General features: G+C 38.6%; 1 protein-coding gene across 4 annotated transcripts in view; it reads right to left on the bottom strand.

Annotated features, from left to right (window-relative positions):
• The window catches only part of LOC106952455 (alpha-1,3-mannosyl-glycoprotein 4-beta-N-acetylglucosaminyltransferase C-like), a 43,684-nt gene extending 17,778 nt beyond the window's left edge, over positions 1-25,906 (bottom strand). The window contains exons 1-2 of one of the 4 annotated variants that reach the window (XM_015040560.1): positions 25,661-25,906; positions 20,617-20,719 (exon numbers count right to left, since the gene is read on the bottom strand). The gene's annotated coding sequence lies outside the window, so the exon portion shown is untranslated. Of the gene's footprint in view, positions 1-20,612; positions 20,720-25,660 lie in introns of all 4 variants that reach the window. The other 3 variants (XM_015040559.1, XM_015040558.1, XM_015040562.1) reach the window with 3 other exon arrangements.
• Between the last annotated feature and the right edge of the window lie 2,057 nt (positions 25,907-27,963).

Below are 27,963 nucleotides of genomic sequence, written 5' to 3' on the forward strand. Positions count from 1 at the left end.
AACGACAATAAAAAGCTGCTTTTGATTGGCCAGTGCAATCAAGACTCACCGACACAAACATACTTCTAGTTATAAATATGAAGTAAACTCTATGTATTTTAAAAATGGTTCTCTTTTCCCTGGCCTTTGACTGACTGACATACTAAATAGTTCTTGGAAATCTTAATTGTTCTGTTTTTAAATTTACTTATATTACAGTTTAAATGTTGCTGGTTGGTGTTATTGTGAAGCACTTTGGTCAACTGTTGTCTTTTTTCAAATGTGTTATATAAATAAATTTGACATTGACCTTGACATGGACTGACAACATTGGTGCTGTCTGTTGTCATGGAAACCACTGTAAAACCAAACCATCTCTGTGACCCAGTAGAAGGAGAGCCTGGTTCACACGGCAACATTTTTAAAATTGTCAGATGATTTTCAAAAGGTAAAATTCTTTGTATGTATATAAAAAAAAGAAGCAATTTCTCAATTTTTTTTTTTTTTTGCATGTTAAAATTTATGTAATTAACAAATCAAAAATGTACTATAACTGCTCATCTCCAATGGTTTGGGGGCGAGAGGCGGGTTCACCTCGGTCAGGTCGCTGGTCCATTTCATGGCAACACAGACAAAAAAGAACTTTAGCTTTGGAGAAAATGTTACATTACTATGAGAATCTTTTCATCTGATTGGTTCTCACCACATTTATCAACTGTGAGACAAGTGAAAATGCCGTGTTTTGTCTGCATGACCTCAACTAGTTATGTAATACTCCAGTACAGAGGACTGCTCTACCTACCCAAACCACTTCTCTCTTCATGAGTTGCCTTCATGGCTGATTTTTATCAGATTTTGTTTTCCCGGTGGTGTTGACTGGAACGATAAGCTGCTGCAGGCTGTGTATCTACAGTGAGGCTAACTGGAAGAACTGGGCTCATTATAAGTTTGCCTCCCTGCCATTTATTTCCTGTGGAATCAGCAGGTGATGGAGGAATCCTACAGGAAGTTTAAGTGGGAATTGAAGATTTATTACAACTTGATTTGAAATGAGCTCACAAAAAAAGAAAAAAAAAAAAAAGAAAAAGCCAAAACAAACAGATATACTGTTTTATAAGTGACAAATCAAAAGTTAGTTTGACATATTTTACAGAAGTCTAGCTGTGGCCTTGAAGCCATGCCTCAAGATCACAGAGTCTTGAGGCCTTTTTTTTTTTTTTTTTTACTTATAGGTTTAAAAACATCCATTCGATTATGAACTTACTGAACTTTAGAGTTGCCTTTCAATTAATAAGTCATTACGAATGCATAAACTCTTGAACTCTTGATCAATATCTGCATTTTAGGTTATTTCTTCTTCTGTTCTTCTACATCTGTCCGTTTCTAAAGCTTCACACAGCATGTCGGGTTTACACTTTGGACTACTGTAGTTGTTACACTGGACTCTCTCCATGCTGCATCTGTGTGGAAAATCCTTAAATCACACAGTGTAAAGTGCTGGAAGTGCAGGATTTTGTTTGGTTGGGGAGTTCGTTCAGTTCCGTGTCATTAACTCTCTTCATGTAGTATTGATTTTGTCACCAGCTATATAAAATATTTGTACTTTGTCGGCGTATAATTTACACGAACAATCGGAAGGCAGAACAAGGTGAGGTTGATTTTCATTTGCTGCCCTGTGTTTCAGACATTAGCTTCACAAAGCCCCATCTGTTTTCAGATCAGCCCTCTCTGGTAACTTCTCATGTTCAGCGTCACACACTAAAGATCTCCTTGCCAATCTGTGGCAAATTAGTGCTAATGGCGACGTGAAAAATATCTCTATAAATAAATTCCTGTGTCATTATATTGTTTTTGATTCAGGTAATTTGTCCAGATTCATGGGGGGCTGAGCTGAATGTTAGAAAATAGCCAACATAAGTAAAAGCGGTGAGAAAGTATAGGTGGTTGATATTGTGTTACAAAGGTGGTCAGTTTTGGTCGCCTTGGAAACGCTGATAGCATTTGATTGCTTGTATGACACTTTCCTCTTATGTTGACTTATTGGAGTAAAGTCTGCAACACCAGCTTTACAGTGAGGAGGAACAGAAAGGATTTGGTGATCTGGCCTTTTCAAACCAACTACTGCAAGTTTTGCTCCACAATGATCATCAATAATTGATTGTTGCTGTTCTTTAATCTGGAAATGAGGTAAACAGATTATTTCAATTCCATCAGACTAAAGCAAGGAAGACTGTTTACAACTGAAAAACATTTTTGAGAACAACTGTTTCATCTTGCAACTGCAATAAATTAAAGCCAAGCTGAGACTTTGTGACATTCAGAGATCCGAAAAAGCCGGGAATAACTTTTCAAACTGGAAAAGCCTCAATTAACATGGTAAACGTTAGAGTTTATGGTAGTAAAGCTGAAAAGGGACTCAAACATGGCATGTTTCAGATACACTCTGAAAGGTTTTATCTTTAAAGAGAACCATAAACCAAACAAAATGTATCCATACCAAAGGAGGCTGGTCAACTCACCCCTTCTTTATGTAACTTTGTAATTTCACAGTTATTTGTGTTTGACCTGGTAGCATAACCTGTCATTAATGTATTGTTTCCCCTGAGTGGTATGGAAGAGATTAGTGTGGTCCCATTGTAAAAGTGGTCCATAAAACCAACAAACACCAAACTATTTCTGGACACCTGCAGCTGTAGGTTCATGAGACGGTACTGTATGGTAAGGAGGATGGTACCGTTCACAGTCCATTGATTGAGAGACAGAAAAATATCACTGCTAGCAACAAGCACGTGACATACTAGTGTGTCACGTTTGTCGTCGCACTAGCAAGACACCGTGTTAAAGGTTTAGGTTTAAAAACAAAAGTATTCTACAATCACATGTGAGCTCTTTGAACCGGGTCTGACAATTAAAAATGATAAAGACAAATGTTATTTTCCGACTTATCCTCCTTGTATCATAGGATAAACTAAAAAGTTATTTTTGTTTTGACATTTTCTAGCTAGCTCTAGCTCAGTTTGGAACATTTGTTAACTGGGCGTTTCTTTTTATCTCAAAGTAAAGTGACACCTTTTAGCACAACGTGCCGTCATCATGTTACATGCTCTAACATGATGACGGCACGTTTTTGTGTTGGGAGTCAGATTAATAGGCACTACCTGACAAACTAGTAGCAGTTCTGCAGACTTTTCGGAATCATAATTTCATAAAAGAAAACTTCCAAATTTAAGGCATTGAATGTCCGGTGGAAAACAGTGACACGCCGCTGACCTAAGTGGTGGAAAATTTATTTTTGTGGCCTGCTACAGAAGCACTCTGACTCATTAATCATTCATGGGGCAGATGAGTGTCTGCTGGGAGCTAATCCTTGGCATTTAGACTGGAGGGAGACTACAGTAAACACATTTCTGAATGCTACTCTGCGGTTCACATCTAATCAATTCTCCTGTTATTACGATTCCCTCACTTGGAGAAGGGTTTGGAGGGGGCAATAGGGCAAAGGGATATAATATCACCCAGGACCTGCCAATGATACATTTCTATCACAGAGAAGGCATAATTTGTGCTGGGAAGCTTCAAGCTTGTCTGAACCGGGTTTTTAATAACAAACAGCCCTCCTGTGAGGAGTCAACAATGCCCCAAGGTGAGAGGCGCGCTATTTGTCACACCAGACGTGCGACAATGTGCGAAATATGTGCCATCTGCCTGCAGGGGTTACCGAGATCTCATCCGAAATGAAACAGCCTGAGAGGGTAATACCAAAGTCATTAAGTATTCTCAAAGCCCATCATCTCCTCTTCCTCCTCCCAGCTCTGCACAGGAGTGGAGAGGGGGGGATATAGAGGGGTAAAAAAGGTGCCAGCGTGTTGCAACCTGATTTTTTTTTTTTTTTGTCAGGATGGCAGATCATTTTAACAGGAAGCGGAGAGATTTAGAGATGCAAGAAAATATGGGGGGAAAAAGATGTTGGTCTCCATGGTGACAAGTGAAATAGCTCGGTGACAGAACAGCAGAGAGACGGCCAGAATCTTTGTGACTCTGAAATGATGCATCCCACATTCCAAGATTTGTTTTTTTGTTTTTTTCTGTTAAAAAGTGGATGATTCAGATACGATCGTCACAGAAGGCTGATCCTGATTCACACTACAGCACAGAGGCTGCCCCCGATTCAGACTGCGCTAGAATATTATTAGGAGTGTGACGGAGCGAGTGACAATTTTAAACGGCGTGTGTGAACAGTGTGTGTGAAGGGTGGAACGACAGAGAGAAGCCTGGTTACGGCGTGTGACGTTCAGATTACAGAACAGATTAAATAATATGCTTAATAATAAACTGAACAGCACAGACTGGAGTTTAAAACCACTTAGATGTTACTTCAACAAATGTTATTTTGTTGAAGTAACATTTCAAGTTACTTCAACAAAGCCAGAGGATAGCGGCGGCTCCATCAGAACCGAGGTAAATGTTGCCAGATTGAGTGAATTTTGAACACGTTGGACTAATAAAAAAAAAAAAAAAAACTTTTGGGTGAGTTGTTCAAATCTGAGCTGCTTTTTACAACATTTGCTGTGAAAAATCAGAGGAAAATTATTTCGAAATAGTTATTTTGTGACAGAAAAGCAGAAAACTTTAAATAAAATGCCTTGTTATTGCATTCATCTTATTAGTTAATTTATTCAGAGATGTCTAGAATCTGTCAAATATGACATCATCAATGATTAGTCATTGGCTAATCCAATGTCACCATGTAGTGGTGTAAAACAGAAAGCCCAGCACAACATCATGATTTAAACGGACATGACGCCACAAAAAAACCTGACACTGAAGCTCTTTTGACTCAGGTTTCATTAGAGGTTGAGCTTTGGGCTGGTTGTCTTGGTTTTTTGGAATTGGGTGGGGTTTATACTGTGTTTGGCAGAACTGACCAAGCTGAACTCCACCCGACTGTAAGAGCAGCCAACCTTGAACTGGAAGCAGTGAAGGCAGAAGAAGAAACCGGGGAGCGGTCCCGGCCGTGTCAGCTCGCTCAAACACTCGACAGGCCAGAGGAAATGAATCGGCATCAGAGCCGGCAGAGCGTTTCTACAGGAGAACATGAAATTACCGTTATTACTGCCTCTCTGCGACATTCGCAGAGGAATATATCTAAGGTGTGTGTGTGCATGTGTGTGTGTGTGGTGTTTTGTAGTTGCTGGAGACTTTTTTTGAGATGATCAATACGTCTGAGGAAGTCTGTAAATCACACCATGTGTGCTACAGTAAGAGACAGAATAACAAAATATGACATGTTGTTTGTTTAGACACATATCTTCATCCATCAGACACTAAAAGCAAACCTGATGTTTGATGGGATTTTAAGTTGAAGCAACAGACTGGAAGATTTGTTTTTGGATACGATTCAAAACTATGACAAACTAAATATGAACAATGAGATCAAATGTCTGATGTCTGGGATAGCAGATAATTCATAGAAATCCACTGTAAATGTATAAAAGTATCTAATTTGATTAATAAAAGTATACTATTAGATGCAGCTGTGCTCCAATGCTTGTTGCAGGTTTCTGCTTCTCACAAACCTTTTAAAATGATCACATTCAAGGTTAGATCTCCATGCAGCCTTTGTCATTTTTCTTACTATTAAAGTAGCTTTTTTCACATTTTGCCATGTCAAAACAGCATAATTTAATGTATTTTATAAGGATCTTACCCGACAGTAACACAAAGTGGTGCAAAACTGAAAGCCTGGAAGGAAAACGACCCACAGTTTTTATAAGTAAAAATCTGAAAAGAGCGGCGCACTTTTAAATTAAGTTGATGAGTCAAAAAAATTTTTGCAATCACAACAAATGGGTTGGAATTTTTGCTGTTAGCTTTGCATATCTCTAGACTTAGCTGCACTAACTCTTTACAAAATGGCAGCAGTTCCATCCGGATGGAAAGCTTGTAGCATGATTCTACCACCACTATAATTCAAGGTGGAGTGATGAGCAGAGTTTTAGTTTTTTTTTTTTTTTTTAGTTTTATTTCAGGATGGAGAGAAAAGAGGAAGACAAGCAGCAAATGACCCAAGACCAAGGAATCAAACCTGGGACAAGCACATCACCGACTACAGCCTCTGCACACGGTACCTGCTCTACAAACTGAACCACAGTGTACGCAGTTAGCTTTTCTCCATAAAAGTTCAGTTTTAGTCTGACCTGGCCAGAGCACTATGTTCCCTACAGACTGAAAAATGGACTTCTTACTGCCGTTTTTAGCCCTGAGCTGTCTGCTGTGTTCTTTGTTCTTCATGATGCTGTTTGCTCACTAAAATTCTCTGAACCACTGAGGCCTTTACACAACAGCTGGCTTTGTGCAGAGACAGTAAAACACACACAAGAAGTGGATTCTGTTTACAGTTACTTAGGGTGATTTGTTGCCATTTTAGAGCGGTGGGCACACAGCTGTAATCCGCTAATAGCAGAGCTAATTTTTTAGCTTCGCGCTTTAGCTAAATTTTAAAATGTTTAGCTCAACTTACCCTACACTTTTCCAGATGGATTCTAAACCGGTAATTCACTTCGCTGTTTTATAACCAAGTGTTAAATAATTTTTCAAGTAGTAATGTTAATATTCATGCTCTTATTTTGAAGTCTGTGTACGCAGCAGTTCAGGCGTTCAGCAGGCGAAGAGCAAAATGTCACCTCACATTATTAATGTTCTCCTTGTGACACACAGTGAGAAGCAAGATGGCTGAATTTAGTGCTTTAGAATTAGCTTCCCCTAATTACCATGTCAGTATATCCCTGTAGCATTAGCAGAACTGAGGTTTATGACTACTTTAGCTAAACATTAGCTTTAGCTAATGTTTTTGTTAGCAGTTCTTGTTTATTTAGCTGTATGAAAGCGAACCACATTTCTTCAGCCTGGTGTTGGTCTATGACAGATGTTTGTGGTTAAAACCTGACTAAATGTTAAAGCAGCATGAATACTTGACCACGGCCCTTCCTCTACGATTCTTTTGAACTCTGAAACAAACTTGGCAGTTCTGAACACATGCAGAGTTTTCATACCTTCTATGCAGTAGCTAAACTTGTGTCAACCTACATTGATATCAGATATTTATTACACCAAAAAAGAAGAAGGAAAAAAAAAAGGAAATCATACGCAGCGATTTGGAACTCAGCCCAAACACTCACATTGGGAAATGCTCCAAAGCAACAGCAAGCCATAATCACTCAGCCGCCTGCCAGAAGTGTACAAGAGAGACTGCTGCTATAAGATGAACATAATGGGATGCTAATAAATCCTCCGGAGAGCACAGGGAGTTCAGAATGATGTTTCCCAGAATGCTCATCTATCAGACGAGTGAGAGGCCGACTTGCTTTCAGAGAGCGTCCTCTGTAAGCACCGCTTCGCTTCGTCTTGCCTACAACACACACTCATGTTTCTTTCCAAAACCTCAGATTGATGTAAAGAATCTTTATTCAATTACCGGAGCTACATTTTCCTTTCTTAGCACATCACTGTTACCTCAGACAGGCAGAATTTTGTCATCTAACGCTCCATCGTAATCCTTTTTTTCTTTCTTTTTATTTTTTTTTTCACAGTGAGATTGTGTAAATGTCTTTTTTTTCTGACAGACTGTTTCTTTGGAGGAAGAAACTTCATCTCAAACCTTGTTTGACTTGAAGTTACTGCTATAAATTTCACTCTACGTCTGTTTTAGTGAGTGTTTGATTGGTTATTTTAGAAGAACGGAAAGCAGTGATGGGGTGGGGGAAAAAATCTGATATTCAGTCCTAAATATGCCCTTACACACAAAAATAAAACAAAAACAGTTAGCTTATTACATCTGACATCTGCCTGTCGCCCCGCCTCCTACTAGCAATGTTTATCCCCAAGGCTTTCAAACACTCATAAGCCTGTCATCGCCAGGCCTTCCCATCATGTTAATGGGAATATCTTCTGCAAATACAGTAACACTCTGGGAAAATTAGTCTTAGCATCCGAAAAAACATCCCATCACTGCCAAAGACTGGACCTGCACTGAGGTGAGCGAGGGGAATTGAACTAGATGGGATTATATCACGTTTCAATATTTGATGGAAAATTGTTTGGTTTGAAAATTGACCACTCTGCTGGGATTGAACAGAAAACAGGAGGTGATTTTACAGAGGTTGTTTTATGGAATAATCACATTAAATTCCCTGCATTTTTAAAAAGATATTTTCTTTTTTCGTTAGTTTGGAAACTATGTGTTGTTTTTCTTTCACATCATGTTCCACAAATTTTGCCATCTCATAGAGAATTATGTCCATCCTCTTTTTGGAAATGTTTTATGTTTTTCTTTAATACCTCAAAAATACAAATGAAATGCAGCTCTTTAAAAAAAACCACACATTTCCCACAGAAGATATTTTTTAAACAATTTTTTTGAAATGTAAAATTAGTGATTAGTGATTAGTAAAATTAGCAATGAGTTTTATTTGCATGAACTGAAAGTGAAAATGGCTTTTTGGACAGTGAAGGTTGGAGACGCCCATCCTAAGCATTTGCGTGTGGAATTGTGAGTAAAGAGAAACATTTAATGCAGTTTTAATAAACTGCAGTGTAACAATGTTACGCTACAGCTGTGAATACTTTTCAGATGCAGTGTGAATCGTATAAAAAATAGAATAATTTAAACTTACATTCAAAGACGGCGTTATTTGAAACAACTAATTTTATTCAGTTAGAATATTACAGTAATATTTTCGGTTTGCAGAAAACAGAAAGCGTTTTCCTGGCACATTGTGCTTCATAAAACGGCACTATCAAGTAACAATGTTACCTTCAGTTGTTATAAAGTGATACATGTATCAAATATGACAGAAAATAAATTTGACTTCAGAACTTAAAGGCTTGAGTTTGGGCCTCTGTCTTTTTAAGAAGCTCCTACTCTTTCCAACACTCCGCCTTCAGGAAGTCATCACAACATAGCTCCTCTTTAACAGACGTTCTTTGCAATAAAGACTCAAGGCAACTCTCCAGGTATGTTTTTTAGGAGGGAATAACATTTTAACATGATATAAAGCTAAAAAAAAAACAAAACTCTAATTTACACCTAGAGACGATGTGTTAATTTACATGCATTAAGCTCAGCTCCCTGTACATCAAGCATGTCTAAAATATGACTACATTTAGACTTTAAGCAAACTTCTGAAAATGTAATTTAGATGTAGAAAACCTGTCACGTTTGGACCAACTATAGGTTTATCTTAGTCTAGACTTCCATGGACCTTTTGGCTCTTCCATTTTGCAGCACAGAGAAGTGTGTCAAGACCTCAAGTGTTACGGTTTATTTTTCAGTCCGAGTGTTGAAATACGAGCATACTGGCCTTTTTAATTTCATATTCTGATTTTCTCCTTTTACCAAAGCTGGAGCCGTTTGGCCTCTCGTCTTCCTCCTCCCAGACAGGATATTATTTTTGATGAGAAGAGAATGTGACAGAGATGGACCTCTGCATCACACTCTGCTTCATCAATTAAGATTTTTTAACCGTCTTAAGCCTCCCTCATTTCAAACCTTGGGGGCCAAGCGTGCTTGTTTGGGAGAATAATGAGAGGCAAATTGGGCCAGAGGTTGACGTGGAGCACCAGCATAACAATTCGCTGCAGGAAATGTAAACCATTTCTGGCCCGCTCACCAAATCAATTCCAATTTTGTTCCTGGAGTCAATGCTCCTCTCATATTCCTCGTCTTTCACAGCCACGCATTTATTTGATCATTGGAAGCATGTTGAATAAAATTCAGTGTTCTGCAGTGATCATAAACGCATCTGCTAATTTTCCCATCACTAGCTGTGTTTTCATTACAAACGTGCACACATTTTTTGTAGATGTTCTGTTAATGTTTTGCTACATAAGGAATTACATTAATATCACACGTGAATGAGCTTGTTAACGCAATAAGTCAGTAAAAATCATAGCAGTGATTGATGTAAACAGTCACATAATTTATATTCATCATTCAGCCACGGTGCCAACGCTCAGCAGAGGAGACGGCAGCATTTTATTTAGGCATTAGGAAACACCTGAATAAAACTTCCTTCGCCAAAACTCATACAAAGTCATGATTGTAGTCTATCACCAGCTAGCCAAGTCATCGCCATTCAGCCCGATTCTCATCTCCCTTCAGTGCTCCGTCTGGAATTTATCCCATTTACCTATATGTCTCGGTCAGCGCATTTCATTCAGGCCAATCAGTGAACAGAAGGAGGAGTTGTGAACGGTGTCACTGAATTTCTGCGCTGTTTTTTTATTTAATCACTACTTTGTGGTTCTACAAAGTAGTGACAGACAGAGGCTGAGCACAAATCCACGGCACACTTTTCAATTTTAAAAAATGTTGAAAACCATGCACCATAATTTTATCCGCAATGCAGTGATCCTCTACTTTGTGTTGGTTTTTCGCAGAGAAACAAAAACACACATCAAAGTTTGTAGTCCCAACCTTATAGAGTGTGAAATGGCTTTCCATGCCAGTGGGATCCTTCACCGGACAACTGGGTCTTCTCTAACTTAAGGAGCATTTTCAAATGTGCATGCCAACGTAATTTCTTTAAAGCCAGTTTATGCTTTTATTTTTATCACCCCCCACCATCTCTGCAACAGTAAAGTAGATCAAAAAATGAGCTGAGGCAGAGACTTGATGCTGGCAGGAAAATATCTTTAAGATGCTTTTTGTTTCATGTTGCAGCCATCCACAATAATCAAAAGTTTCTGTCAGGTACGCCCGACACCAGGACCTTGAAAAGTGGGGATCTGACAAACCTGCCACACTCAGAGAAGACAGGCTCGGCTTATTAGGACGGTAAGGAGCTGCAGGCTCCATATTGCTGCCTGCTGGTATACTTTTAACATCCTGGGAGTTATAGCTCACATTATCTTGCAGGCAGTCAAATCTGAACAATTAAAACAGCTGGCATTTTAGAAGTGCACGTTTTTTAAAAGAGAAACTTTCCTGAGCTGCTGCTGCTGGGGGCACCATCATTAACTCCAACCAATGGTGGAAACGAGTCAGAAGAAGTGAAATACAGACTAGAAATTGTTTTCGGTTAAAGTTGTTGAGACTAATGATACGGTGGTTCTCGTTTGCAGCTGCGTTTCCTTTACAAATGTGCGCAAAAGTTTAATATTCCGCTAACGTCAGAAAATCCCCACAATTTTGCAATTGCGGTGTAACTATAAAATAAGAAGCACAATTAAAATTGCGTTTGAATAAATCATTTTTTTAAATCATTAAAAAAAGCCGCCGCCATGATTCTCCAACTACTTTCTGTCATCGTCTTCTTTCTGGTTCACGTCAGTGGCAACACCTGGTTGTTGATCATGTGACTTGTGTGACGCCAAAAAACTAAAATAAAAATAAAGTAAAATTTAGCAAGACTGCAATGTTTTTATTGCAGTCTTGCTAAATAAACCAATTTCGATACTGCCAATAAATAAATAAATTTAAAAATCATCTCATCCTAGCAGCAAAACATTGAGTTTCTTCAAAATTGCTGTGCTTCCATTAAGCAAATTTACTTTTGAAATGTCAAATTGAGCAATTGCATGGTTATTAAAAACACAGCTGAGGTGAAGCAGTGGCACATTGGGTGGACAGGTCCTGCTCGCATCTGCAACTTAGTCAACCAGTTATGGTTTGATCTGTGGCTCAACGTTTTTAGAGGTAAATTATCAGATATGAAACATGAAAGGCAAGCCAATGAGATGCCACACAAACCCTCAGCCAACAGCACCAAACAACACAGCAAAACTACAGACCAGAGATGGAAGAATGGAGAACAGAACAGAAAACAGGAATTCAGTAGAGGAAATGAAGCTCTGTGATGAAATCCTCTGGGATTTGTAAAATAAAGTGGCAAGAGCGAGTTATGAATATCAAAAAGCTTAACTGATCCAATCACGTACATTTTCCCCCTTTCCGTCAAAGAGAAGCTAATCCACGCTAATTAGCTAAATAAACCGAGATCTGAACGGAGGATGAACCGGGCGAGCGGGTTACGGGGAATGCGACATGCGTGCTCTTCACGGTAGACGACAGAGATGGAGGACTGATAACTCCTCTCTGATGCTCTCCTGGCTTACACACACACACACACACACACACACACACACACACACACACACACACACAGAGATTATCCACCTGTTGCGCGTTCGTAGGCTGTTTATTCATCTCTTTGTTGGCACAATCTGATTGATCAGAGAATCAGTGGAATGCTTTTCAGATCAATCAATGCATGCCTCCTTATAGCAGGAACAACAACAGCGCTCCTTATAAACGCTTGCTCAGCCAGCAGCAGACACATGGAGGGCAAAAACCTGTTTCCTTCATAGGTTTTTAGAGACCTGAAACCTCTCAAGTGTTGCTTCCATTCTTATGGATGCTGTAGGTAAAGGACAGTCCATTCATTCTCTGATCCTACAGGGAGAACATCCACCCTGCATGTGGAAAGGTCCTGGCTGGGATTTGAACCCACAACCTCCTGGCTACAAGTCAAAAGGAGGTTTTTGGGATCATTTCTGAACACCTACAAGTTCTGAATGGTGGGGTAGAAGTGGAAGTGAAGGAAAAAGTAAAGTAAAGCAAAATGTTTAATTTTGGACGTGAAATTTATGCAAATTGTATTTTCAATACCAAATGCGATTACATTCTTGTAATCAAATTTATGGATGTCAAAAGAGGAGCTTTTAATGGGAAAAGAGATGATTAATTCAGTTACAGTGTGGGAAAATTATTCAACATCTAAAAAGTAGAACTCCAAAGAAAAACTGTTTATTTCACACTGTATGACATAAAAGTATAATTTCAAATTAGTGCATTAATTTCCATTAATTACATTTTAACACATACATTTTTTTTAGCACAATTAATTGCTTACCTGGAACTTTTGTATTCATGCGTTTCTGGTAGGTCCCTTAATCTGACGCACGAGCGACATCCACAAATACACTGATAGACAACAGAGCCGTTTCTTGGTCCACTGGGTTTTAATTTTTGTTTCAGAACTATCTGATGGGATGTTGGAAAAGACTATTATTGTGCTCAAATTGTGCTAAAAGCAGTTAGCTTATCACTGCAGCTATTAAAGCCTAAATTAGCATCTTAATGCTAAACATGTAACAACAGCACAGATGACCCCAACGCTAACGTCAGCGTCCTCTACAAGGTGGTGTAGTAATTAAAAAAAAAAAAAAAAAACATTTAAGATGTGGACCACCTAAGAAAAAAAAAAACTAACAAGTTTTAGAAACTGATGAAATAATTGTTGCAGAAATTCTGTTTCATCAACATGATAGTTATTTTTTTTAAAAACCCTACCAAACTAATTTTCTCTGTAAAAATCATTTAGACGGATCTGAATGTTTGTCATTCTGGATGATGCATCACTCAATGTTGAGCTCTTAAAATACTTGTATCACTAACGGCAGACTAACAGCTTATATCATCAGAAATCAACGTTTGATACTGTGTGAAAGTGGACCTCTCTCGGGTTTCAATGCCTCTCAGTGTGGTCCAGACCCGGCTGTGAGGCAGACGCCACATGGCGGTCCATCAGTGTCTGATGATGTCTCAAAATTAGGGGGAGATTTGTTAGGAGGCAACCGGATTAGCACTGCCAAGTATGAACATAAAGCCGCTTTTTTTCTGTCTGCCAAGCAGCTTAGCTTTTTGACCTCTCTCTCACAGGATGGATGTTCTGCTTTTTACAGCTGGAAACTGAAAACATGCTTTCAACTTAGCATGACCCTTTAATGGAAGCTGGGAGGCCATGTTGGGTGTAAATGTTTTGATATTTGTTTTTTTATTATTTTATTCCATTAAACAACAGAGAAAAATTAAGATGTAGCTGACATCTGTGCCTACAGCTATGAGGTGGAACTTCGATCTACAGCGGCCTGTAAATATTCGGTAAAAAGTGAGAGATTAGCTGGTTGCTATGCACAAACTAAGTATAATGAGTATGCTGTGGTTTTACCACCTCAATTAAGAATATGGCGCAGCCAGCGCAATAGTCACAATAGCCAGCGCCATTTCCTTTGGTAGGATTCTGAAGTTGGCTACTGATCTAATTATTGATAGGCCAGCACCAGTAACTGAAACCGGTAACCAGTAACCGAGTGGCTGGTGCTGGCAAATAAGAAAGAGACTAATCACTTCTGTTAGCACTGAAGAGGCTGGTGACTAGCATACCTAGCCTTGCCTTCTTCCTCTGTTGGCCATCAACGTGGACAGGCTAGCAATAGGAATAGATTTGCTGGCATTAGTGTTGTGTATACCAGCAACTAGCACGACTAAGCTGGTAATCCGCAACTTGCATTTTCTTCTTTAAATTAAATTTTATTAAGGAAAAAGGTAAGTAACATACTTTAGATGTTTTATTGCTTGTTTGTTTTTTTGACAGTTTACTGTAATCCAACATGACACCAAGCTTAGACATGGTGTTATTACAAATGAGCTATTCACCTATTGGAAACCCCAAATTATTTGTGGATAATTCACCTTTTTGTTGTGCATATCTAAAATATTCTGAACAAAATGCAGAAAAACCTATGCACAATGCAACTTGGAATGCTATTGGCTGGCATTTGAAAAGTAGCCATTCAAGGAGCGCCATTCTTTTTCCATGGCGCTGATTGGTTGGACATAAGGAATGAAATTCTGTAAATCCTTAGCATAAAGTTTAGTGAACACACGGGGAAGATCTTAGTAATGCTAACTACACCAACCGAGCTGAATATTGATGCCAAATATTTCCTCTTTTCTAAAAAGAGATATCAATAATTAATTTCCGTTCATGTTAGAAAGGCATAAAAAAAATGACCAAAGCTGTTCTTGTAATTGTTATGTTATAGCTCAAAGAGAAACTGGGTAAAACTGGTATCGGCGTAAAGTTACATAGGAACCAACATTTAAAAATCAACAACAAAACTCTGATCTCTGCTAACTATAAAATTCAGTGGAAGACGGCTAAAGTCACGGGTGTGATTTACACGTCCACTGCTGGAGTCAGGCTGGTCAATAATATCTTGCTCTACACGGCTCCAGATGTTTTATGGCAGCAGAAAGAGAAATTGAGAGGATTATGTGCTCCGCCTGCCAACACAGTCTTTTGATCACAGGCCAGGTAATATCAGAAAATCTGCATTAATCCCCACCATCACCCTCCCCCTCCTCGCTTCCTGTTCTCATTTCGGCCGACCTCCCTCTCTCCAAGTTGTTATCAGTCAGAAGGATAATTAAGCCTTGTGGGACTGTTGTAGCCCCTCTTTTCTAACTTGTCAAAAGTTAGTGGGAGGCAGATCAAAAGCTTTTGAAACAGACGAAATGAAAACGATAATCTGCCAGGCAGCAGAAGATAGTTGCCTTTATTTTGACCCTTATTCTGTATAATAGATAAAAGTTTACTCATGCTCTTAATGAAGGTGTTAAATATTCTGAACTTCTGTATAAACTATTACAGTCATAATTCTGGAGTGTCCCGTAAATTAGCTACTAATTTAATTTCTCTCACCTTATGATCTCTAAATAAAAAAAACAAGAAGAAAACATAGATTTGTACTGAAAATGTGCTTCAGATGAAAAGTTTATAAACTGCTAATAAAATATTCTTGGCAGATTACCAGATCAACACAACCCACCCCCGTAAAATTAAGGTTAATTATTAAAATTTCTAATTAAAAATATTTTTTAAAATCCCAGTCAGTTACTGAGTTGATAACACTTTTTAAAATATAACCAAATCAGAAAATCTGAGTCATCACTGACTAAATAATTACAATTGAGCGTCCCAAAAACAGCAGCTTTTAAGAGTTAGTCATTATAGATTAAGCCTGATGCAATAAGCAATCAATTAATCAGATTATAAATTAAAATGAGTTCTATAATTTCCAATCTGAGGATTCATTTTTTTGAAGGCCAATGTTGTTTATAAAAACTTTGTAATCCATTTAATTTATGTTTTCGTTCATGCATGGCTTTTATTTCCATTTTATTTATTGTTCTTATTGTTATGTTTTATTTTAGTTATTTAAAATATCTTCCAGTTCCAGTGTTGTGTGCAAATTGAAGTTTGTTCATCTTTGGGAAGGCAAACTTGGATGATTATGCCATTATTAGCTGAAAATGGTTTCAAAAACAATACTATTGTTCATCGCAATAATTTCTGGGACATTCATCTGACGAAATTTGTTATTGTAACAGGCCTGCTACAGAATGAAATCAAGCTTAATTGCATACATCACATTTCAGCGCCAAGGCAGTTCAATGTGTTTTAGATGATAAAAAAGATACAATATGGAAAAAAAAACATGCCTAAGTTATATCCATGCCAAAGTCGATCCATTTTCCAGTTGTTACTAATCAAAACAGCTGTAAAGAAATGGGTTTTCAGTCGTGATTTAAAGGAAAATTATCATAAGTTTGGAATTTGTGGTGCTGACCAGAATAGATGCACTCAAATCATCCAGCTAGCCATTTTGTTACCAAGTGTTTACATTTACTTCAAGAGTGCAAATTTCCCAAAAGATTATGTAGGAAATGAAAAACACTGCAGACTGTTAAATATAGCAGTTAGGAAGGTCTCAGAAATCTTAGCCTCGCTGGTAAAAATGGTAAAACTGAAAATTAGTTCATGAGTTTCCTCATTTAGAACATTAAATGTACAATATGTGTTTATTCTTCTTAGACAAATAATGTTGACAAATCAGTGAAAAATGAATTATTACATTTCAACAAGTCACCAATAGAATCCAAACTCAACCTTAGTACAATCAATGTAATTTTATCTGTACAGCACCTTTCAGCAACAAGGCATTTCAGAGCACTTTACATCATGAAAACACAAAAATGCAACTTCCAACTGAACAGTAATAATAAATATTTATGTCACTAATGAGGCACTAAGGAAGCTGGATGTAGAACCTGCATCAACGCTTCCGGTCGACACTAAACTGAAAAGCTGTTTATATTTTTATTATTTTTATGAGCTCCAACTGAAGTTATTGGTCTCCAGTTTAAAATCTAAAATACTATGACTGATCAAATCTGAATTAGATTATTAAATTTTCTACTTGTGAAGACCCAAAAACAAGAATTTTCTTTTTTTTTCTTCTTCTTTTTTTTTGGCAGTTGGATCGACTATTGTGACAGATTATTTAAAACACAGTTTGTGATTTGAGAATGTAGAAAACTGGAGTTTCTTAGTTGTCATAGAAATATGACCAAACTCTGACCTTGACCTTGGTAAAAGATCACATTTCTATGTCCTACTGTACAGCAGAAAGGAAGTTTACATCTACAATGCCCCTGGGAAGTGTTCACCTCTGTATGTTTTACTCCTTTTACTGTAAATCAATCATGACCGACAAAATTTGGCATTTTTGGCAAAAAATAAAAAACACTTTAATGTCAAAGTCAAAACTGAGCAATACAAAACAATGTCAATTAAAAAAAATAAGCAACAGTGAAATACCTGAACAAACAAGGTAACTTGTTTGCTTGACCACAAAAATTATGTGAACGTTATTATGTTGTTAATAAAATAAGTAAATAAAAAAAAAGTAGGGTTATTTTATGACCAGTGAGAAAAATATTGGTGAGTCACCCTTTACCTTGGGAGTCAAACTGAATATACACAGCTTTCTTTTTTCTTATCAACTTATTATTTTTAAATACTAAGACTTAATTTAAAAGTGAACAGAAAAACAAATCAGCTACACAGACAGGCCTGGCGGCATGGGTGGGCATTGGGGGGTACTGACCTCCCATGGAGTCAGCTGTGCCCCCCCTTGGACTGGAAGCTGTTGGTTGTTTTTACCTTAAAGTGGCCAACCCTCTGTTATTCTTATATCGATTTGATACAGTGGGGGCTTCCGCACTTCCCATATCTATGCCTTCTGTCATTTTTTTTCAGCCATTAAAACTGCTTAATAGTTGTTAACACATCATAACTTGTTTTTCCGAGCCGCCTTTAAATGCAACATGAGTGCTAAGAGCTTGCGCTGGATTTACACCCGTGCGGCCCTGAAGGAGACCTGCTGCTGCTGTGCAGAGCTACTCAGGTGTGTTAGAATCATGGCAGCAAACCAGCAAAACACAAAGAAATTTGCAGAGTTTTTCCCCCAAACTAACCAACTGAGTTGAGTAAAGCTGTTGGATGCAGGTAATGCTAGCTAAATGATGACCAGCTTTTTACCTCAGCTAACTCCGCCGTCGCTCTTTTTCCTCCCGGCGTCCGTTAGTTCAGTTGCTATGACAACGGTTAAAAAAAACACAAAAGGACTTTACTCTGAATTGATAGAAGACGCCAGCAACAGGACTGGCTTCAGGTTTGTGTATATTCCACAAGAACTGAGAAATTTGTCTCAAACTGCATGAGAAGCTTAAAACATCAACCACACCCACTTCAGATTTATGAACAATCACACAGTGGCTGTTAGACACTACACAACTAAACAAAGTCTGAAAAATCTCAAGATATCTGCCCAAAAGTTAAAGCGTGGGTCTAAACAGGTCATCTAAATGAGAGGTAACCCTCAGCAAACCATTAAATTAGAGAGAGAAAAAAAATCAGTGCATTGGAGAGGCCACCCCAAAGCTCTGATCTCAGTCCAATAGAAAAAGCAGAGGTAATACAGCCAAAAATTAGCATGAATAATTTGGACTGTTTAGCCTGTCATAAGATTTAAAAAAAAAAAAAAAATTAGTTTGTTTTTAAAAGTTATATTTTCACCATTTTATTCAGTCATTTATACATCACATTTTAAACTAAATATTTAATTAGCAAGCTCAATTTTTTTAACTGCATATTTATCTCCAAAGCAAATATTTAGCTAGTAAGCTTAAAATGTAGCTTACAAACTAAATATTTAGCTTCAAAGTCAATAGTTAGCAAGCTAACCAAGTTTTTACTTTAATTATTAACTAAAAATATTCATATTTCACTGTCTAATTAAACATTTTGAAGCCTGCTCTTGTGGCATATTAAAATATTTAGTTTGTTAACAAAAAAACGTGTTAAATATTTCATTTGTAAAAATATCTACCTCGCTAACTTTAGCTGCAAACTAAATATTTAGCAAGCTAATAAAACATTTAGTTTGACACTTGAATATACATTTTTGATAACTAATTTGGTAACACAATTTAATTATTATTCAAATAACATCTGAATAACTGTGACCAGTTTTATTATTTTTTGATTATGTAACTTAACAAGCAGCACCCCATCAAACTACGGTGAAAGAATACCCAAAATGTTTGACCCAAGTCATACAATTTAAAGACAAATATAGGTGTTAAAAGGTTTAAAAAGTGTGCTGTAACAAAAGTGTCTTCATTCTGGCACTTAGCAAATAGAAATTATTTTGATAACCATAATCCTAAGTAACCTAAAAAAGGAAACAATTTGATTCAGTAACAGAGAGTGCTATGTTGGTTTAAATACTGTATGTAAACAATCAGCTGAATAAACTAGGAAAAGAGCCAAAAGCTCCCTTTCAGCATGAAAAAAAAACAAGAAATGGAAAGAAAAAAATCTGTCATGAAAGCATGTTGTATCAAAGGACTGCCTCTTCGTGGTAAAAGACATGAAGAAAAATCCACTTCTGTTGAAATGTCTGATATTCTGTTTAGAGAACTTGTTTACTTGTCAGCTGCTCACATATTTAACTTTTTTACCATTCAAACACCCAAGCACCAAGGTGTCATTCTCTACACCCTCACACCTTCTCTAAAGATGGAGGATCTTTCCTGTGGAAGCAGGATATCACTGAACGGAGTTGCTGGAGGTGTAAAACACATGTAAGAACAGAGCTGCAGAGCGCGTGCAGTATTTATAAAGCAATAATGACGTGTGAACCCTAAAGAAAAAAGCTTTGTTTCACCTTTACAAGCACTTGCTGGTTTTTCATCCATATAAATTTACCTGAGTTTAACTTTTTAACCCTCCCATAGTTTTAAGAGATGGGGCCAATTGTCTCCTGTGAGCATTTTATCCTGTGCGCGATCTGGCGAGGTCACACTGACCCCGCGTGCGCTTTCACAAGGTTTTTTTGGTTTTTTTCACGTGTATGTTTTCGGGACTTGATGGTCGCGCTAAGACATGCGAGGGGAGGGTGACGTGTACAAAACACAGTAAAAGAAAAAAAGGAATTCAGCAGAGCCAACCTTGATTATTTCTAATTTCTTTGTCAATTGAGAATGTAGCTAATATCATTTGTACATTAGCTATGTTCAAATAGCTAATGTATTTGGACATTTGAATATAGATGTACAAATTTGTACAGAAGCTAATATACTGTTTGCTTCAGAAAGCTGACGATTCGTTCACGAAAGTTTCAATGAATCAAAGGACGAAGTGAAGGCAGCAGCTCGTTTTCAGTTGCACCTCACAGACTCAGTACAGACAGTACTCACACGTTTAAAGCTGTTAACAGTTCGGGTGTCTGAAAAGTAGCGCCACTGATGCTCATGTGACAACTCAGTTCCGCGAGGAATTAAAAAAAAAAATAAAATAAAAATTCTGACGTCAATGCTCGAATGCGCTCAACGCGCTAAATTTAGAAGCATTTTAAAACCAGTAATTTAACGTAGTGTTTACCTACTTGTTGATGTGAATAGACCGGATGTTGTTTGAGGTTAAGTTTTTCTCTTTTTCCTGTTCTCTCTGGGCTGGCATGAATCTTTTCAGTCACAGCACGCGCCGGTCTGAAAGTAAAGCCACACAAATGACAGGAGGAATCAGAAGACGACTGAGTTTGACTTAGTCGTTCACAACAGTCACGTGCGTTTTCGAGCACGTGTCCCCAATGATTTGTTTGTCCATTAGAGACAAAGGATGGCATGTTCTGTCAGCCTTGAACATCAGACTCTCACAAACAGAGCGTTCTTCGGTGAAAACGTTCTCTTCCAACACAATGCATCTGTGTTCAGCCAGAACAGGCTCATTATCTTCTGCCCCTTCTGCTGCGTCTCATTAAATCTAAATCAGAGCCACTTTCTACCTGTGAAGAGCTCACATGTAGAGGACTCGTGAGTATATATGCTCGCACCCCGTAGTTAAATGTTGGGTTTGTATAAGTCAGTCATACATTTATCTAGGTATCCGAAACTAACATAATTAAAAGTAAAAGCATATAATAAATAGTCAAAGGAGTAAATCAATACACTTAAAATGCACTAATTCTTTTTTTTTTGAAAGACGTTTGCCTCATGTTTATAATTTAATTGACATTCCTTTTTCATTTTTTCAGTTGAGTTGCAACAAGTTATATTTTGAGCATGTAATTTGAATGTTAGTGTTATTAAAAAGTATATATATATATATATATATTTATTTCCTTTTACTTCTGCCTATTGGTTGGTTAGCGTCACTCCACATGTAGCTCAAATCTATACCGGCAACAACAAAGATGGCGTCGCTTGACACGTTGTGGGACAAGATGGCCACTTTATAAGTGAGCTGAAGCTTAGCAACTTTATTAGAAAACAATTCTGTAACTCCTAAGTCTATTATTTTTCATATGCAGACTTATGCAAGCCAAGTTATTGCACCTATTTTATCTTCTGCTGGTAACATGTTTGTCTATTTTTCAGCTGCATTGTACAAGATAAATGTCATGTTATATCTTTAAAATTTTTAAAGTTATTTATCTTGGGGTTATCTTTCACATCACAAAATGTTTGAACATTTGTGAGAATCTCTGCTTAAAAACATACATACATACTCAACTATTAGGCCTCAGCATCAGGGCTGACAGAATGTGAAGCACAGTTCAACATGTTCATGTAAGTAAAAACGATATAAAGCAAAAGCAACCATTCAGAAAGTGTTTACAAGGACAAACCAGCAGCCAGTCTGCTTAATTTGTCAAGTGGAGCATGTTTGTGTGTGTGGCATGAAAGTCACTAAGCTTGGCATTCAGCTTGGATATGATGTGACTAACATGTTATGCTGTGTGTTCTGTTCCTGCTTAATACAAGATGGTAAACTGCAGGAGTGAAAATGCCTCGTCCCTCAGAGGCTGCCGGCGTGATTAAAAGGAAGTTCTGCTGCGAGCAGATGGCCGTGTAGACTTTGCTTGTTCCTTAAAAGTAGGGGCAGTCCACCCACCCTCCTTATTTTTATCACTTCATCTCAGAGAAAATGAAGCAGAGACGAAGACAAACTAATGAGAATACATTTAGGGGAAAAAATGTTTTGTAACATTGATCTGAAGGTGTTAATTTGAGGTTTTTTTAAAGGTTATCCATATACGGTCATGTGAAAAAGGAATACACTTATGTCTAATCTTTTTATTTAATTTGTCTCAATTTATTTCTGGGTATTTCGCATCAGTAAAACCACTATTAAACATGTTTTATTCACTAATCAAAAGGTAGCAACAGAAATGTGGTTTCTAATGAAGGAGAAAGTTAAAACACCCTATCCACTAAGACATGGATGTCCAAACTGTGGGCTTTTGCAGCTTCCTGAGGGATTTTTGTGGCACCTGAACACTATTCTAGAGTAAGTAAGTCCTCTTTATTTAGAATGTCGTCTCACTTGCTGATTGAATACATGTCACATTGGTACCCCCTTCAATGACGAACATTGGTATCCCCTAATGTTCGTCATTGGGGGATACCACAAACACTGTGATATTAGACTAAGACAATATAACGTTTTTTGATTGGAGCGGTCCCGTCAACCTTCTGAGCGGATCAGATCAATCTTAATACACCACACACAGCAGCAGTATCTCCTAAGATTATCTTAAGATTACCCCGATAATTGGGGTGTCCTTGACATTGTCGGATTGACTCGTCTCTATTTGGTTATAAGAGTTTTCCAACGGTTATGTGGCACTAGCCTCTTTTTTGGTATCTACTTCCCTGGGGTTCCAAGTGTGTGGAATTGAGCTGTAAACATGTCATCAGAAGACTCCCAGTCTTTGATTGGCTATGGGGTGAAGTCACTGGTTGGGTCACAAGAATGACTTCCTGACGAGACTCTCCATTGTAAAAACTCAAGACAGCAAACGAGCATCTTTGAAGCTTTAAGGAAAACGGCAACATTGATAATAACACTGAGGTCGTTATCGAAACAAGCAGGCACTTTTGTGTTTGTGTCGCATTCAGATCAGATACTTTTAGGGCTCTGGGTTTGCCCTGCTATAACTACCCTGACGAGCCTAGTGAAGTTCTTGTTTTCAAGCTAAATCAGGTATTAGTGGACAGGGTCATTGGATGACCAGACCTGGTCATGATATATAGCAGTTGTTGTGAACATCCTTCACTTATAGACCATTTTCCATACGGTGAAACTGCTGAGTTTATTTTATTTTAAGACGTCTTCAAATCCCTTCCCAGATTCTTAAGGTGCTTCAGTCTCCTCTCTGAAGGCCTCTTTCCATCTCATCGTGACGTTCACGTTCACTTCAGCAATCGGGAGACCGTCAAACTAAATGTCTATGATTAACAGAGCAAAAAGCTAAGTTATGACACCTTCACGATGTGCACCTAATGTCATATACCTGGGAGTAATTTTAGCCATTTTAACTTGGAATAACTGTGGGGGTGTCCAAGTTTATCCCTCACCATAAAATAATTTTTTATCCATTTTACAGAATATAAATGTAGTGTTCCTGTCTATTAAAAATCCAAATGAACAGGTCTGTTTGAAAATGTCTAAAAATATGCACGGAGTTGCACAAATGTCCCAAAATCTGAACAGGTTTCAGGGTTTATTTTTTTCAAAGTTTTTCCTTGTCATTCAGCATCAGAAAATATTCTTGTTGTGTCTTGTTTTGGCTGACACAGAAACTAAATCACTTAGAATGATTAGTCTTTCCACAGGTTGTATCCAGCCCTAGATTGTTGTGCATATTTGATTCTCTTTTAACATAGCCTGTAGTAAACACAAAATTTCTCAATTTCTCAAATGCTTCAGACTCGCATAAGATCAAAATCTTGTTCCCTCAGCTGATTTTGCAACTCAAAGATGTTTTTCATCACAACATCGGAACGTGTAAAGATGGGAAAGTTTGTGTGCAATCATCCGATCTTTGCTGTCTCTGGAGAAAGTAACTTCGGTAAGTTTTGAGTAGAGTACGCATAAAATTAGGACTTCAGACTCTAAACTCGGCGTTTGCTTTTAAAAGGTTGTCACTACATGTTCTGGAAAAAGAAAAAAAAAACCTGCTGAAGTTAGTTTTGTAAGAACCAGGGCAGACGTTGGTAATGTTTACCAGTTGCATTGCTTCCCCTACACCCCCCTCACATTGCTTCCCTGAGCGAGACTTCACCGACTGCAAAAACTAAAACTGCAGCAACGTCTTGAATTTAAATGGAGCCGGTTTAGGCTTTTTGAAAGTCTATACGGATGCTCAACCTCTGCAAACACAATGCCGAGATGAAGGTAAGATCAAAACGAGAGTTTCTGCTTTCCACTAGGCGCCCCCAACAAGGTCATTGCAGGTAAAAGCCAATTTTCCTTTTATTGATTCCTCATATTAAATCTGTTCCAATCACAAGAGCAGGGCTGCAGGTACACTGAAGGAGACGAATCGATTATGTTTTGAGCTGCTGGAAAACGCAGGGATGGAGAAAGAGTTTGAAGATCAATCTGTGGACGAAGACCCCAATGTTTTGTAGATTCACTTAAAGCAAGTGTTTACGACTAGTTTGTGGGTGAGCCAACAAAGACGAAAAAAATCACCAGAGAGAGAGAGCAGAATAAATTCAGCCGACAATACAAGTAATTCCTAAATTTAAGGGCTCCATTAATTCCCGCCAACCGACACCGGTTTCAACGAGGGTCACAAGGAGAGCTAACATTAATAACAGCTGCCATGTTACGGCCGAGTGTGGCTTGGGGGGACGATGTCCTGGTTGACAGCGTCCTCTCGCAGATGACATATGATGCCATTAGATGCCATTATAGGTCAAACCGCACACAAACACGGGCGGGCACACGAGGAGCGAGTGTAAATCACTCTAATCCAGGCATGAGATGAAGAAAGTTCCCCCCCTACTCCCCACCCCACCCCGTGTCGACAGCTGAGCGGGGTCGGGGATTTGTGTCAAGGGCTGAGCTGCAGTTTTTACAGCTCGACTCATGATAAAAGCTGTGATAGAGCTCAGCTGTCGCTCAAGCCAAAAACAAGACAAAAAAGAAAAGAAGAAAAAAAAAAGTCCCACCACCTGCTTTCATCACCACAAACTTAAAGTCCACACGGAGCAGGAAGGGATACCCAGAGGCGCTCCAGCTGTGGACGCTGTGGGGGTTTTCCCATCGGGGACACAACCTCAACACCTAAACATTGCAGAACCAATCTGTTGCAGTTCTCTTTCACTGCTCTCACACATATTTACATCATCACATTATCATCCGCGTCCCTCAAGCAGAGATTGACTCATCATCTCCCCTCTGATCTCCGTCCAAACCTCATCAGCCCCTCTTGAGTCCGCCTGTCAATCCCGGAGGCACGAAACGCTCCTCAGTCTGCCTGGTCACACAACTACCCTCTGGGGTCGGGGAGAGAAGAGGAGAGTAGAAGGCGACACAAACTCTGCAGAAGTTGTTTGCTCCTCTTCCCGGGGAGGCAGAGGCAAATCAAGGGGCCAAAGAAGAAGGTCTGTAATCGGAGAGACGAGGCGCGAGCTTACCTGCCCACGACGCAGACACACACCAGCAGGACTGTGGCTTTCTGTTGCCGCTCCGCTCCACTCACCTACGCTAAATCACTTCCATGACTCACTCAGGAGGTGGGGGAGAGAGACAGCACCGGCTCTCGGCGTTAAGAGAAGTCGTTGCAAAGACGGGGGAAAAGGCAGGGAGCGTGCTTCCGCTGCAGTGATGCTCGCCTCTCCTCCTTTTTGCTTTGATTCCCCACCCCCATCCATCAGAGAACTACCCCCCCCCCCACACACACACCCACCTTCCCAACACCCCCTCACTCTCCAACACAAGGTGTTACAAACAGAGTGTGTCTGCATCTACTGCCTCTGATTGGCTCCCTGTATCCTCCTCCATCGCCACCATCTCAACCAGTTTCTCTCTCTGGAGTCTGGACAGGCAGCCTTAAAGAGGCACTGCATCAAAGCCGTCTGTCTTAACACTAACAAAAAAAAAGAAAAAAGAAAAAAAAACTGATTTGTGTGGGGGAATACATGAACTGTATTTATAATACTTTTTGTGTGTCTCTTTGGACATTACCCGAAAGCGAAGAGGAAATTTTAGTTTATGGAGTCAGTCTTGGCAGATGGCTACTTACACTGAGACTCTTACACTGCAGGAGGTTTCTTCCTGTTTAAAAGGCAGTTTTCAGTTCCCTTGTCACCACAGATAAGCACAGCTTGAGGGATCGCTCCAAAGTATCACCTCAGGAGGATGGTTTACTGCAAAATCTGTTTTCTATTAGTTATTCCCAGAAATTAATTCCCACCCATCTGTCTCTTTTACCTCAAGCGTAATATTTGCAGTAGTTCATGCAGTCTGCTGACACCAAGTCTGCTGGTGCTCACAAAGGAAAACTGTGGAAGAAAGTGTTATTGCAAAAAAAAAAAAAAAAAACAGATTCTGACTAGTATAAAGTTGCTCTTGACATTTAAGTTTCTATCAATCTTCAGACAATTATTTTTAATTGCTTTCTGTTTTAACAGGAATGCAGATTGGATTTCCAGAGGAGACTGTTTGGACTTAGCTTCATGCTAACAAGAGAAGCGCTCTACTTCAAACTTTATTTTTCTTTTACAACATGAATTTATACATTTTATTATTTTAACCAGGATACATCTGAAATCTGTTCCACAAGAAAGACCTGGCAAAGATGGCATCTTGAGACATGGAAAGAGATATAATTAATTCACCAAGTTGACTGTGCATTTGTTTTTATCCATTTTTTTAAATATCACAGATGCTACACAATAACAAAATGTATATCAAAACTGAAATTTAAGAAGTCACAGAAACAACTGAGACTGCATCTTCTTGTTATATCTTATGGAGGTTGGCAGGTCAGCTATGAATGTGTATTACTGCCACCTACTGACCTGGAGGGCGGACAGGAGATAAACAGAAAAAAAAACTAATGCTGTGAAATTAACTCAATAATTCAACTAAATTCTTTCTAGTAATTTTTTTTACATTCATTTGATGTTTTCCTTTACTGCCATCACAACTGAAAATGTTATAAGTGAGTCTCATTGAACCCTGGGTGACTTTTTTGAAGAGAGAGCCAATGAAAGTTAATGAGCTACAGCTGTGCCACCAGGATTGGGCTTTATATGCCTCACATGGTGGCAACACTTGCAGCTTGTGGCAGGAACCATGGGAGATGTTCAGGTTCTTCTTTTTCATCTGGTGGCATTTATGTGGCTCGTCAAAGGTATGTGAATCCCTTTTCAAAGGGTTAATATTTTGCAGCTTGTTGTATACCTATATTCAAGTCTGTAAAACCTTGAATTGATCCACTAAGATTGTTGTGCTACTTCATACAAGTGAAATGAAACTATATTGTTAACAGGATTATGTTTACCAATTGCTTCTGGAGAAGAGGGTCAAAGGATAAATATCAGTGAGTATAAAGAATTGGTTGGAAGGGATTCATTGACTATTGCTAACAACTTTTTCTCTGGCAGTGACGACTCAAAGTGAGATTTCTATGAAGAGCCAAACTGCTTTTCTGAAGTCGCTGGATTCCATTTTAACACAGGGTGAAAAAGGTGGGTAACTCTAATTTAACGAAACATTACAGTGGTGAGCACTGGCGAAGTGGTGGTAATCCTACATCAGAGTTCATGCATGACTTGAACAGTAAATTTCGGGGTACGGTAAACTGCTGAAACGATATCACAAGTGCTGCTGCCGTCTAACGCTTGCTCATGTTTAGTGAAACTGGAAACGGCCAAGAGTGGATTAATTGCCTCCCACAACGTGTCAAGCGACGCCTCCCACAACGTGTCAAGCG

The sequence above is a fragment of the Poecilia latipinna genome, unplaced genomic scaffold (assembly GCF_001443285.1).
Source record: "Poecilia latipinna isolate Pla-1442-1.1 unplaced genomic scaffold, P_latipinna-1.0 Scaffold517, whole genome shotgun sequence".
NCBI lineage: Eukaryota > Metazoa > Chordata > Actinopteri > Cyprinodontiformes > Poeciliidae > Poecilia > Poecilia latipinna.